This window comes from Rutidosis leptorrhynchoides, chromosome 4 (genome assembly GCF_046630445.1).
Source record: "Rutidosis leptorrhynchoides isolate AG116_Rl617_1_P2 chromosome 4, CSIRO_AGI_Rlap_v1, whole genome shotgun sequence".
Classification (NCBI taxonomy): domain Eukaryota; kingdom Viridiplantae; phylum Streptophyta; class Magnoliopsida; order Asterales; family Asteraceae; genus Rutidosis; species Rutidosis leptorrhynchoides.
Window position 1 is genome coordinate 121876177 of NC_092336.1, and position 14221 is coordinate 121890397.

The window sequence follows — 14221 nt, forward strand, 5'->3', positions numbered from 1 at the left end:
TATTGCTTTTACTATAATAGTAATAAAGAATAAAGATAAAGATAAAGATAAAGATAAAGATAGTTTAGAAATTTATTTTCTCTTTATATTCGTTCGTCTCACCACAAGTGTCCCCATATTACTATTTTAGAATGTCTCTTTCAGATGTCCACTTTATAGTTTATTTTTTTTATCAGTGAAGAATGAAGTTACTGATATTTTCTAAAACTGTGTACAAAAAGTAAGCGGACATTTGTAATGTGACGGATGTAGTAAGAGAAAAATAAACTGTGATGACCCGGAAATTTCGACTAAATTTAAACTTAATCTTAAATGATTAATGATTTCGACACGATAAGTAAAGTCTGTAAAACTAAATCTCAAAAATTTTAAACTATTCAAATACCCTTCAGTTGTTCTCAACGATTCGCGAACCATTATATGTAAATAGATACATATATATACTATAACTTGAAAACGTAACAAAGTTTTAATTGCATGTTACCGTACATTAAACTTATTGGTTTATATATCTATTTGAATATATATGATTTCAAGTTATTTAGTAAACGATAGTAACATTCGATTATTGATTCGATTGATATTTAGATAAGTTAACTAAAACGTTTAAGATGAACAAGTAAAACACTAATTTGCTACAGTATTTTCAAATTGCTACAGTACCCAAAATGCTACAGTGTTTTCGAAAATCACTATTTGCTACAGTAAAATTTACTTTGCTACAGTGAATTGCTACAGTGAAAATTGACTTTGATACAGTAACTTGCTACATTAAAACACTATTTTAAAAATGTATTTTAACAAATAGTGAGACGATGATTTATAGCAAAACACTCTAAAGTTTAAGATATACTTTGAGTGGTATAGTTTATGGATAACTTAAGGCTATATTTTGACAAAGGTACGTGACACGAAACGTAAAATGCAAGTTTTCTAAAGGTACGAAAGGACATTCGAAAAACCGGAACCGGGACATAAGTCAAGTGATGACGTACGACTTATCGGAACGAAAATTATAAATCAACTATGCACGGGAATAAAATATAATATATAATTAATTAATTTAAATTATATATTATATATATATTATTTAATTATGTCGACAAGCATTAGGACAAAATTATGTGAGCTGGAAAAATGGGCCATGCGATCGCATGGCCAATGGCCTTCAGAACCATGCGATCGCATGGGGTCTGGGGACAGGCCACACCTATAAAAACTCGATCATTCTGCTTCTGTTTTAACATATATTACTCCGTATTTATTTTATTTATTATTATTATTATTATTATTATTATTATTATTATTATTATTATTATTATTATTATTATTAAGATTATTATTAATCTTATTATTTTTATTATTAATGTTATTATTTTTGCGATACAAAAATAATAATGTACATAAAATATTACGACGGAGTGCTGTCCAAGTAATTTTCAAAACGAGTTTCCGAGCGAGCTATAGCTAAGGAAAATATGGGTTATTACCAAGGAGGTTATGGGTAATGTTCGGGGGTATTTTTGTGAATCAAACCTCGTGTTTATCATCTCCGATGCGTCTACGTGCTTTCCTGCAATATTGTATATCAATATAAAACAGTGAGTTCATTGATCCCTTTTTATACATATTTTTGGGCTGAGAATACATGCGCTGTTTTATAAAATGAATACAAAAACTAAAACTGATTTGAGTGAGTTTCATAAGATCCCTTTTACTCTCTACATTTTTGGGCTGAGAATACATGCAAATGCTTTATTAACCGATATACAATATTTATATGCGTGAGTTTAATTTGCTCCCTTTTTAATTGCTTTTGCAATCTATATTTTTGGGCTGAGAATACATGCACTTTATTTCAAACGCAATGGATACAAGTACATACTAAATTCTACACCGAGTTTGAACCGAAAATCCCTTAGCTTTGGTAACTAGTAACTACCAGTTATAAGAACTGGTGGGCGCGAGTAGTTATATATGGATCCATAGGGCTTGATATCCCCGTCCGAGCTAGAGCACTAGCCTTTTAACGGACGTATGCTATTTGAGAAGCGTACACGTTGGTTTGCGTGTATTATTAAGATGATTATTCAAAGGGTACAAATTATATAAACATTAAAGTTTAGTTACCAGGGTGCTCAATTTTGTAGAACCGATTGATAAACGTTTCGGATGAAACAACTGAAATCTTGTGATCCACCTTTTATGTAAAACCTATTGATAAACGTTTTGAATAAAACAACTGAACTTTTGTAATCCACATTGATATACGGATTATGTGTAATATTAAAACTATGAACTCACCAACCTTTGTGTTGACACTTGAAGCATGTTTATTCTCAGGTTTCTAGAAGTCTTCCGCTGTTTGCTTATACGTGATACAAGATATGTGCTTGGAGTCATACATGCTATATACAAGAAACTTGCATTCACCAAACCATTACCATGTATCTTATTTTGACTGTATTGTCAACAAATGTATTATTGTAAACCATTTAAATGGTGATTGTCTATACGTCGGAATCATCAGATGTTAAAAACCTGGAATTTATATATTCATTTATGAAATACCTTTTCAAACGAATACAATGTTACAAAATGTATCACACAGAGGTCAAATACCTCGCAATGAAATCAATGAATGACGTGTTCGTCCATATGGATTTGGAGCGATCGTCACATAAACATATTTTCTTTTTGGTATATTTGGATTTTCGATTAGCATTGTGAAATGATAAATTCAAGTGGGACCACCCAAAAGCCTAGATTCATCACGGATAAGCCTCCGTGTTCACAAGGGGTTTTTTTTGGTATACCAAAGACCTTCATGGAGTTTCACCATTTTGTAAAAAAAAAAAATTACCACTACGCTACCACCTTTTTTTTTTTGGGCAAAAAACTTTAACTTTATAAAAACCCGAGGCCTTCATCAAAAAAATGAAGACTCGGAACCCAGATTACAAACAAAGGCAAAGAGGCCAAACCTAAAGACAAATAAACATTCTACAACACAAACTAAAAACTAACGATCAAACACAAACTAAAAGAAAATAACGAGTACTACCAAACTAAAAACAAATAAATGAAACAAGACATCACGATCCATCAAAATTATCCTTACGACCCACCACCTCTTTACCTTTCTTTGCCCGTGACCTCCTACACTCTTTTTGCTTCGTGAGTGTCTTCGAACCGATCAATTTGCCCTCCACCCTCACCAAACCTTCAAGTCCCTTAACCGCCTCCTCAAAAAAACTAAACGGTTTACCCGAAGAGCTACACTCACCAACACCCGCAACCGACCCAGACCCAAGGCCAGGCCTAAGCCCAAGCCCATCAACCAGGCCACAATTGGATTCGACCTCACGACCTATTTTTGAACCATCTAAACTCTGACCCGTCTTGACCCGAACGTCCCCTCCATTCTCCAAATCATCAACCACAGTTTCAACTACCGGACTACCCATAACTAACCCCGAATCATCCACACGAACCGATCCACACACCCTTATATCCTTATCGAGCCCCTCCAACCCGTTACCAGCACCTAAAACTCGTGCCCATTTGCGTTTACGGAATCCATGAGAATCAAGAGCATCTTGAACCTTTTCTAAAGAGAATAAAACCAAGGGTGACCTAACACAACTCAAACCAGTTTTGTGACCACGTGTTTTTGAACCCACCATCACCAGAGAAGAACATCCAAACTCAAAAACACCATTATTCAAACCTTCAACACCTTGACCCCGTTGACCCAATTCAACCGAAAAACCACCCGATGGCACCTTCGACACAGAATCATTAACAATCTGCACAAACTTATCAGAAAAGGACCCCGCCTGTAATCTATCCAACTTTCTGGTCGAGAAAAATAAACATTTATTATTTCTATAATGATTGAAATGATAGAATGTGTTTAGTACGTAATCATGTTTGTTAGAACATATGGCGTGGTGTTCCAGTCACTTACTTAGTCTCAGTTACTTAGTCTCAAGTAATTGATCTGGTAATGGAGATGTGAAGCCCCGTACAAAATCATCGTGTACGGATCAACAATAACAGGATCATTACAAGGTCAAAAACTATATGCTGTTTAAAAACCAGTTTTGCATTCATGAAAAGATAACGTCAAAAGTTTTACAAAAGATAACGTGCTTCTACGAATAGAAAGCATAAACCTAAGTACGTGACTCAAAGGTGATTACAAAGCCATTATTAAAAAATAACATAAGTTGTAAATGCAAGATAAAAGTTCCATGATTGAGACATCTCTAAACAATGCAGCGGAAGTCTAACACAGCAGGTCTAACAGCAGTTCTAACACAGCAGTCTATTACAGCGAAAGCAATAAGCGTCTTAGTTACCTGAGAATAAAACATGCTAAAAAGTCAACACGAATATTGGTGAGCTATAGTTTTTGTAAACAATAATGTAATGTAGACTACGAGATTTCGTTTTCAAAACAGTATGAAAAGTATATGCTTATCCATGGGCACCCGGTAACTAACTTAACGTAAAAATAATATATTACCCCCTAAAAGTACACTTGGCAAGTGCGTATGTTCTCGAAGTATTAAACACCCGTTAAACGCTAGCGCGACTAGCGCGAGTGGGGATGTCAAAACCTATGGATCCATATCTAAGATTCGCGTCTACCGGTTCAAAAACCAATAGTTAAACGTTAGCGTGCTAAGGGAAAAGTTTATGCCGTTATATAACCCACACATATATAAAGTTTAAGTACTCGTGTCAAGCAAGTAAAACATAAAAAGCGCATGTACTCTCAGTCTAAAAAATAGTAAAGTAGAAAGGGATCTATAACTCACAGTGATAAATGCGGTAAAAGTCGATATAAAAAGTATGCAAGTAGTAAGTCAGTCCGAAAGGTCCTCAACCTAAGTCAAAGGTTACTAAGTCAGTATATTGTCCCAAAAGGTTTTAAAGTAAATAAATTAAGTCTTAAGTATCATCATCATCATCATCATTCGTAAAAGATAAAGTAAGTTTTCAACAAGGATAGAGATCAAAACAAAAGGCTGACTTCGGACAGCTGCTACGACCGCTATACAAACCGAAAAGACATGTGGTCAGTGGCCAAGGCTCCGTATGTGAGTCCTCGTACCTCTGTCCAATTTTCAGATCCTAACTCGATGTGGTTTGACCGTGGCGACGGTTCAAGCGCGAGTATGTCAAAATTTTCAGCACGTCGTTACAAAGGAGTAGTGATTTTCGGAAGGCTATAAATCATAAACCGTATATCGGATTTAGGCGAGTCTTAAACGAAAAGTCATCTAATCGAACCGAACTATCTGACAATAAATTTTCCAGAAGTCCCAGGAGTCTGATCAGACCCCGAAAAACAGAAAACAAATGCTTCGGTGGGTTCCTTGGTGCTTGATGTTCATCATGGTTCTCATCCTTGATGCGTGTAAGCTTCAAGTGTACAACTCCTTGATGTTTTAGCATCACTTTGACCAAGTTTCAACCATCAAAACATAATGTCAAGACTAAGAAGTAATATAACTCACTTAAGAGTTTTAGATGGATGATGAACCAAGGTTACATCATGTTCTTAGTCTTAACACAAATACAAGTTCTATTCAAGATTAAACCTACAAACTTTGATTCAATCAAGCAAGAAAGACATAAATTTGATCAATCAAAATAATGGAACCCTAATCTAGAGAGCTTGGATCCTTTAACAAATAATTATGAGATTTCAAAGCTAAAAAGCTTGAATCTTTTATGTTCTTAAAGATCTTTAAAGCAAGAAGCTAGATCTTCAAGTCTTATGAAGATCATAAACACAAGTTTTGATCTTTCAACAAAAACAAAGTGATCTTAAGCTATAAAGCTTAGATCCATCAAAGTAATGAAGATTCAAAGCTAGAAAGCTTGAATCTTTTATGTTCTTGAAGATCTTTAAAGCAAAAGGCTAGCTCTTCAAGTTCCATGGAGATCATAAACACAAATTTTGATCTTTTTAACAAAATAAAGAGATCATAAGCTAGAAAACTTAGATCCAACAAAAGTAATGAAGATTCAAAGCTAGAAAGCTTGAATCTTTCATGTTCTTGAAGGATTCAAATCAAAGTTTGAATCTTCAAGATATAACAAGATCAAAAAGCTAAAAAGCTTGATCTTATGATGATGATGTCGTGTAGAAGAAAAATAGAAGAAAAATAGAAGAAGAAGAAGAAAATTTATAACTTACAATTTTTAGTGTGAGAAAGACTAGAGAGAGAATTAGAGAGTAAGTGTGTGTAAAATGTGAATGAGATCAAGTGTGAAATGGGTGAAATAAGCTTGATATATATAGTGGTGATGGTGTAGGTTGGCCGACGGTTTGGGGGGACAAAAAGGGGGACAACTTTTGCTTTTTGCTTAGTGGTGGTCTAAAGGTGGTGCTTATTGTTGGGATCCTATACAACATGTGTGATAATGGTTAACAAAAATGCTATTATGTTGGCTCATATTAATGGGTTTTTATCCTACATCTTAATGGGTCATAAACTTATTAAAATTGGGCTAACTTAAGAGTCCATTAGCTAGAGTAGGGTGGGCTTAAGTCCAATAAGGTAGAAAGTCCACTAAGACTAACTAGTGTGCATTAGTAAATTACTAAGCGTGATTAAGCAACCAATAAGCCAAGTAATTGTCATTAGAAAATTACAATTAGTATTACGTAGTCATAATGTTCCAATTATGACAAAGGTTAAACGTGTACCAAAATACATAGCTCGTTCTAAACGTCAAGTGACACTAACGGTCATAAAAGCATTCGTGGATCAAGTTAAGTAACTAAGTACTTAATAGCACGTTTTAAAATATAAACGAAAGTAATCAACATGAAATAAGATTCCAGAATGTAATCTAACACAGTACGCACAAATACGCAGTTTCGTAAAAATATAAAGCACAAATATAAGTCGAAAAAGTTGGGTCGTTACAGGAGATATACTCAGTAAATCAATCTCCATTTTTTCATAAAAAGTTATTAAAATAATTAAGCAAATTAAAACAATTAACAATAAAAATAAAAATAAAAATAAAAATAACTCACTAATAAATTAAAAAGTTACAATTTTAATTAATAATTAAACTATAACAATTTAAATAAAAAAAAAGTGATTAACAATTCTTAAAGATAAAATAACCGAACTCTATTCTAGTCGCCTCTCAAAGCTCTCCTCTTGACCCGGATCGCAACCTTTTTCATCTCAATCACAGGTTTGTCTTTTTAATACATACCTTCAGTAGACATTTGCAAGATTTTTAGATCCATGTTACTTTACATTGAATCAAACGTATCGGTGACAGCCTCACAAAAAAACCAGAAGAAGTCTTTTGTGATCTTAATTCTATTGATATTCTCGGGGGTCGTGGGATTGTATCGTCACCAAATATAGTTGCGTTTTAGTTCACGTGCTATTTCTCATGTTCTACAACCTGATCAAACTCTTCTAAGTGGACAAATTATCTACATTTTATCTTTAATGGTCCAGGGTTGATCCACTTTTATTTGTCCTTAAAAAAATTTCAACTACACTAGTTGGAAACTTCTTTAAAGTCTTCATCCAGTACTATGCTTCATAATGCACCCTAAAATTGGCATCCCCTTTTATTTAATCGAGACAAGATTCATCCTAATTTTTTACAAGATTCATTCGTCTTTCTCCATTTAGAATTCAAAGCATAGTTAGTATGGACGAATGGAAGATCTTTAGGATTATAATTCATCACAACTACTTTCCAAAAAAGGAAACATGTTTTGATTAATACCCAAGTTTGGCTAAGAAGCCACAATTCAAGATTGAGTTAATTGCAGTTCGTCTTCAGGTTTCCAAAGATTTCAAGCCTCGTGTGTTTAGTTGGGAAAGTTCTGAAACCACCTTGTCTTTTCCTTTTGTTTTCCCCATTTTGGTACTCGTAGGGGTTTCCACAACAATCGCATCATCTCATAGGGAACGAATTTCGGCTTGAAATTGTGTTTGCAAGTAGTTTTGTTGCCACATACTAAATTGTTGGTATTAATGTGAGTTTATTGTTAAGTATTGTATTTGTGGGTAATGTGTATGTGGGCATTGTCCAAAACCGAATGTAGCTATATTACTCGAGTTTTTAGTGGATTCGATTAAAGGTGATTGTTTCATGTTGAAAGGGTTTTGTAAATCAATGAAAAATGGGTGGTTGTGGTTATTCAATATTGTTGTGAGAATTTAATATGAATATGATTTATAAATAAAGAATAAGGAAGGAGAAGTTTTTTATGGTATGATGAGTAAAGAATGATGTTGTATTTATAGTAGAAATTTTAGGATAAAAAAAGACGTCATTGACCGTTGGAGCCTTTAAAGTTAATTTTTTGATAATTGTAACTATTAAAACAAAATCGCTCATCACTCACAATCTTGAATATGGTGATGAGCAGCGAGACGAAGAGGGAAACAGTCCAACGAAGTAGGTGCCTTATCACGGATCAAATTTTTTAGCGATGGAGTAACGAGATCCCACTCCCTTTGCTCTTAGCATTCTAATATATTACGATTGTAACGACCCAACTTCGTTTATACAAAAACGCGCCTTAATTTTTTTTTTTAAAGCAGACTATCTGGACGGCGTCCAGTTGTGAAGGGCAGGACGGCATCCAAAAGATCTGGACGACGTCCAAATGAACTACCAGGGACTGTCCCAGCAGTCCAACTTAAGCGGACAGAAAATCCGCTTCCCGACACTTTTTCAGGGAACCAAATATCACAACACTTTATAATAAGTAAAACTAAGAAGTTTTCACAATAAAACCGAGTTTTACATCACCGGGCCCACATCGACCCGTTTACGAATTTCGTTCAAAATACAAGTTTCGACCATAAGAGTTTAATTTCTAAACGACCCCTAGAGCATGGTGTTTGGGGTTAAACTACCCACTTCTTGGTCAAACTTCAAAAGCTAAACTTCCAAAAGTGTCCCCTATCCAAAATAAAGTGGGAGGCCACTATTCCAAACGAATACCCTTTACCTTGTCCACGCCGGAGCCTAAAAAGAGTAAACAACGAGAGGGTAAGGAAAACGCTTAGTGAATGCATTAATTAAACACATACATATATAATATACCTACTTGCAAATACTTACTTACATACCGCATGCACGCTAGCAATATAATTAGCCTACCATCTCAAGTACGAAGCTAATAACCTCCAATACCGCAACTAGCATAATCAATAGCATAATATCGAACAATAAAATATGCTACACTACCACGCATACACAAACCATATGGTTAACCATACTCTCGTCATGACGCTACCGGCTCTTTGGTTCACACCATACGCATCGGTTATGATGCTACCGGCTCTTTGGTTCACATCACAACCCGAGTCATACTCGCTCTAAGTGCTACCGGCTCTTTGGTTCACACTATAACCCACGTACTACGATGCCACCAACTCTTTGGTTCACATCGTAGCACACTCGCACATAATATGGTACTACCGGCTCTTTGGTTCATACCATAGCATACATATAATTACATTATATACATACGCATATAATTATTCCACTCACCTTGTATCTAAAATGAAGGTAAGCCAACAAGCTCTTCAACCATCAACGAAATCACCTATAATATTAACATAAAATCAACACTTATTTAAATGGGATTCTTTACCCGCCCAAAGAGACCACTTAGTGTAAGTGTTCACCCATTGCCCTCATAACACCAATCATAGGCCTAACTTACCAATAAAGTGTGCTAGTAATTAACTAACCAATTTAAGACTCAAAAACACATTTACCATTTCAAAACCCTAGGTTTGTCATTTTTGAGTCCTCATGACTCAATCTTACCCAAAAACCCCCAAATCACTAACAAATCGGTTTTATGTTCGTCACTAACTTAAACCCTAACCTTTATCACTAATTAAGTAAGGAAATTAAGATTAGAACTTACCACCACAATCACAACGCAACTAGTGACTAGATGAACAACTTTAAAACTCGAGCTTAAACCCGAAACAAGCTTCTTCCACCTTTGATTGAGCTTTCTCACACAAGAAACCTCTTCTCTCTCTACAATTTAAGTGGAAAGGTGAAGGTGGTTGAAAATGGAGTAATGACACTCAACAAACTGATCTTGGGGCCTTAAACTCGTCCCACATGTGAAAATACCAAAATACCCCTTTAAAATATCGAAAATCCAACAGCTGGCCCGTCAGTTCATCTGGACGGTGTCCAAACTACCTGGACGGCGTTCAATTCTTCTTTGTTGGACGGCGTCCAACCTTTTTGGACGACGTCCCATATATTCTGGAAACAGGATCTTACAATGATTTTCGATAATAAAACTTAAAATGTGTTTGACACTTACATTTTGAGTACTAAACAGACGAGTTTCTATATTGATGAGATAGAAAACAATGTTTAACGAGTTCTACAGTGTCAAATTTGCTCAAGATTCGAATAATACCTCTCCTCCTTTGTTGAGGCCTGACTCGGTTCTTACAGAAGCTGATAGGTTGATGTTAGAAGGAGAGGTTACATAGGGGGAAATTAAAAACGCAGTTTGGAGTTGTGGAGGTGAGAAATTCCCGGGTCCAGACGGTTTTTCATTTTATTTTATTAAGAAATTCTGGGATTTTTTGAAGGCTGATTTGGTTCAATCTATTCAAACTGATTTTGGTGATTTCCGTTTTCCTATACGTGTAGATTCAACTTTGATTTCTCTGATTACCAAGATCGCAAACCCTACATGTATAAAGGATTGTCGTCCGATATCTTTAATTGGTGCTCAATACAAAGTTATTACAAAAGTTTTAACTAATCGAATGGAATTAGTGATTGACAAGGTGATCAATAAAGAACAATATGCATTTGTTAAAGGTAGACAAATATTGGACGAGCCTCTAATTGTTAGTGAGTTGTTTAACTTATACAAGAAATAGAAGAAAAAATTAATGATTTTTAAGGTTGATTTCAAAAAGGCGTATGACACGGTTAGTTGGGAGTTCTTGGATCACATGTTGTCGGTCCTAGGTTTCGGATGCAAATGGCGAGCGTGGGCTGACACGTGTTTGAATAATGCCCGCTCTTCAGTTCTGATTCACGGTTGCCCAACCGTAGAATTTCGTATTAAATGAGGTTTTCGTCAGGGTGACGCTTCAACTCCGTTTTTATTTCTTTTAATAATGGAGGGATTAAATATTATTCTGATAGATAAAGTTGATGTGGGTTTGATTAAGGGTGTTCGTATTGCTGATTCAGGAGTAAATATTTCTCATCTTTTCTATGTAGATGACGCGATTATCATTTCAAATTGGGACAGAGACATCATTTCTAACACCATTAGTTTTTTAATGATTTTTATTATTTCTCATGTTTAAAGATAAATGTGACCAAATCTCACTCGTTTGGTCTTGGAGTTATTGATTCCATTCTAGAAGACTCTGTACACGAATTTGGGTGTTCAAGAGGTACTTTCCCTTTCACTTATTTAGGTCTTCCAATAGAAGTAAATATGAATATTTCTTCGAGTTGGAAGCCATTATGTGATAGGTTTCACAAGAAATTGTCAGGATGGAAAGCCAATATGTTATCCATCGGGGGTGGATACCACGTTGTTAAAAGCGCTTTTGGGGAGTATGGGGATATATTATTTATCTTTGTTTAAATGTCCGGATGCAGTTATTAACGAGTTAGAAAGTTTGCAGGCTAAATTCTTTTAGGGAAGTCAAGATGGCAACAAAAAGATTCATTGGATTAAATGGAACATTGCTCTTAATTCATTGGATCATGGTGGGTTGGATGTTTATAGTTTGCGTGCCTTTAATCTTGCTCTAATTTATTAATGGTTATGGCGTTTCGTTACTAATTCCAATTCTTTGTGGGTTTTAGTTGTAAGGCTATGTATGGTACTCCTTCAGTAGGGGATGGAGGCTCTGTAGGTAATAGAATTTGGCATAACATTGTATTTCTTTTGTTAAGAGCAAACAGAGTGGCTTAATTCCTCCTGATATTTTACAAATGAAAGTTGGAGATGGTACTTCCATACGATTTTGGAAAGATCATTGGATTGGGGAAGGTACGTTAAAAGATAAATATAGTCGTCTTTATCATTTGGATTCGTCCGAAAATTGCACTTTAGCCGAAAGGTGCAATGCTGGTACTTGGCGCTGGTCATGGAAAAGGTCCCAGATTGGACCTAGAAACGAAGACTTACTGCAAGATCTGTATAGTGACCCGAACTTTTCCATGTTTATATATATTAAATGAAATTGATATTTACATGATTAAGTGTTTCCAACATGTTAAGCAATCAAACTTGTTAAGACTTGATTAATTGATATAGGTTTCATATAGACATTTGACCACCCAAGTTGACCGGTGATTCACGAACGTTAAAACTTGTAAAAACTATATGATGTCATATATTTGGATATATATATATATATATACATATATACATATATATATATATATATATATATATATATATATATATATATATATATATATATATATATATATATATATATATATATATATATATATATATATATAGTTAACATGATATTATGATAAGTAAACATATCATTAAGTATATTATCAATGAACTACATATGTAAAAACAAGACTACTAACTTAAGGATTTCGAAATAAGGCATATATGTAACGATTATCGTTGTAACGACATTTAAATGTATATATATCATATTAAGATATATTAATACATCATAATATCATGATAATGTAATAATTTAACATCTCTTTAGATATAATAAACAATAGGTTAACAACATTTAACAAGATCGTTAACCTAAAGGTTTCAAAACAACACTTACATGTAACGACTAACGATGACTTAACGACTCAGTTAAAATGTATATACATGTAGTATTTTAATATGTATTCATACACTTTTGGAAGAATTCAATACACTTATCAAAATACTTCTACTTAACAAAAATGCTTACAATTACATCCTCATTCATTTTCATCAACAATTCTACTCGTATGCACTGGTATTTGTACTCGTACAATACACAACTTCTAAATGTATTTACTATTGGTATATACACTCCAATGATCAGCCCTTAGTAGCCCATGTGAGTCACCTAACCATGTGGGAACCATCATTTAACATCTAGCATGAAATATCTCACAAAATTACAAACTAATGGAGCCTATATTGAGACTACAAAATCACGTGAATGAGGAGTACCATAAACACTTTCATTTTGCAACTTACATGCATCAAACTACTCTCTCTCAAGTGTTCTTCCATTGTTCTAAGTGTTCTTCATCATCTTCATCAAAATCTAGCTCAATATAGTTCATAAATCCATACATAAATCAAGTTACAAAACAACTACTCAAGAAAACACCAACAACACTTTCAAGTTTACTAGCTTACTTCCAATCTTGCAAATCCATTTCAAGTGATCATCCAACCTCAAGAAATCTTTCTTATTTACAGTAAGATATCTTTCTAATTCAAGGTAATACTCATATTCAAACTTTGATTCAATTTCTATAACTATAACAATCTTATTTCGAGTGGAAATCTTACTTGAACTTGTTTTCGTGTCATGATTCTACTTCAAGAACTTTCAAGCCATCTAAGGATCCTTTGAAGCTAGATCTATTTTTCTCATTTTCAGTAGGTTTATCCACAAAACCTGAGGTAGTAATGATGTTTATAACATCATTCGATTCATATATATGAAACTATCTTATTCGAAGGTTTAAACTTGTAATCACTAGAACATAGTTTAGTTAATTCTAAACTTGTTCGCAAACAAAAGTTAATCCTTCTAACTTGACTTTTAAAATCAACTAAACACATATTCTATATCTATATGATATGCTAACTTAATGATTTAAAACTTGAAAACACGAAAAATACCGTAAAACCGGATATACGCCGTCGTAGTAACACCGCGGGCTGTTTTGGGTTAGTTAATTAAAAACTATGATAAACTTTGATTTAAAAGTTGTTCTTCTATGAAAATGATTTTTCTTATGAACATGAAACTATATCCAAAAATCATGGTTAAACTCAAAGTGGAAGTATGTTTTCTAAAATGGTCATCTAGACGTCGTTCTTTCGACTGAAATGACTACCTTTACAAAAACAACTTGTAATCTATATTTCCAACTATAAACTTATACTTTTTCTGTTTAGATTCATAAACTTAAGTTCAATATGAAACCATAGCAACTTGAA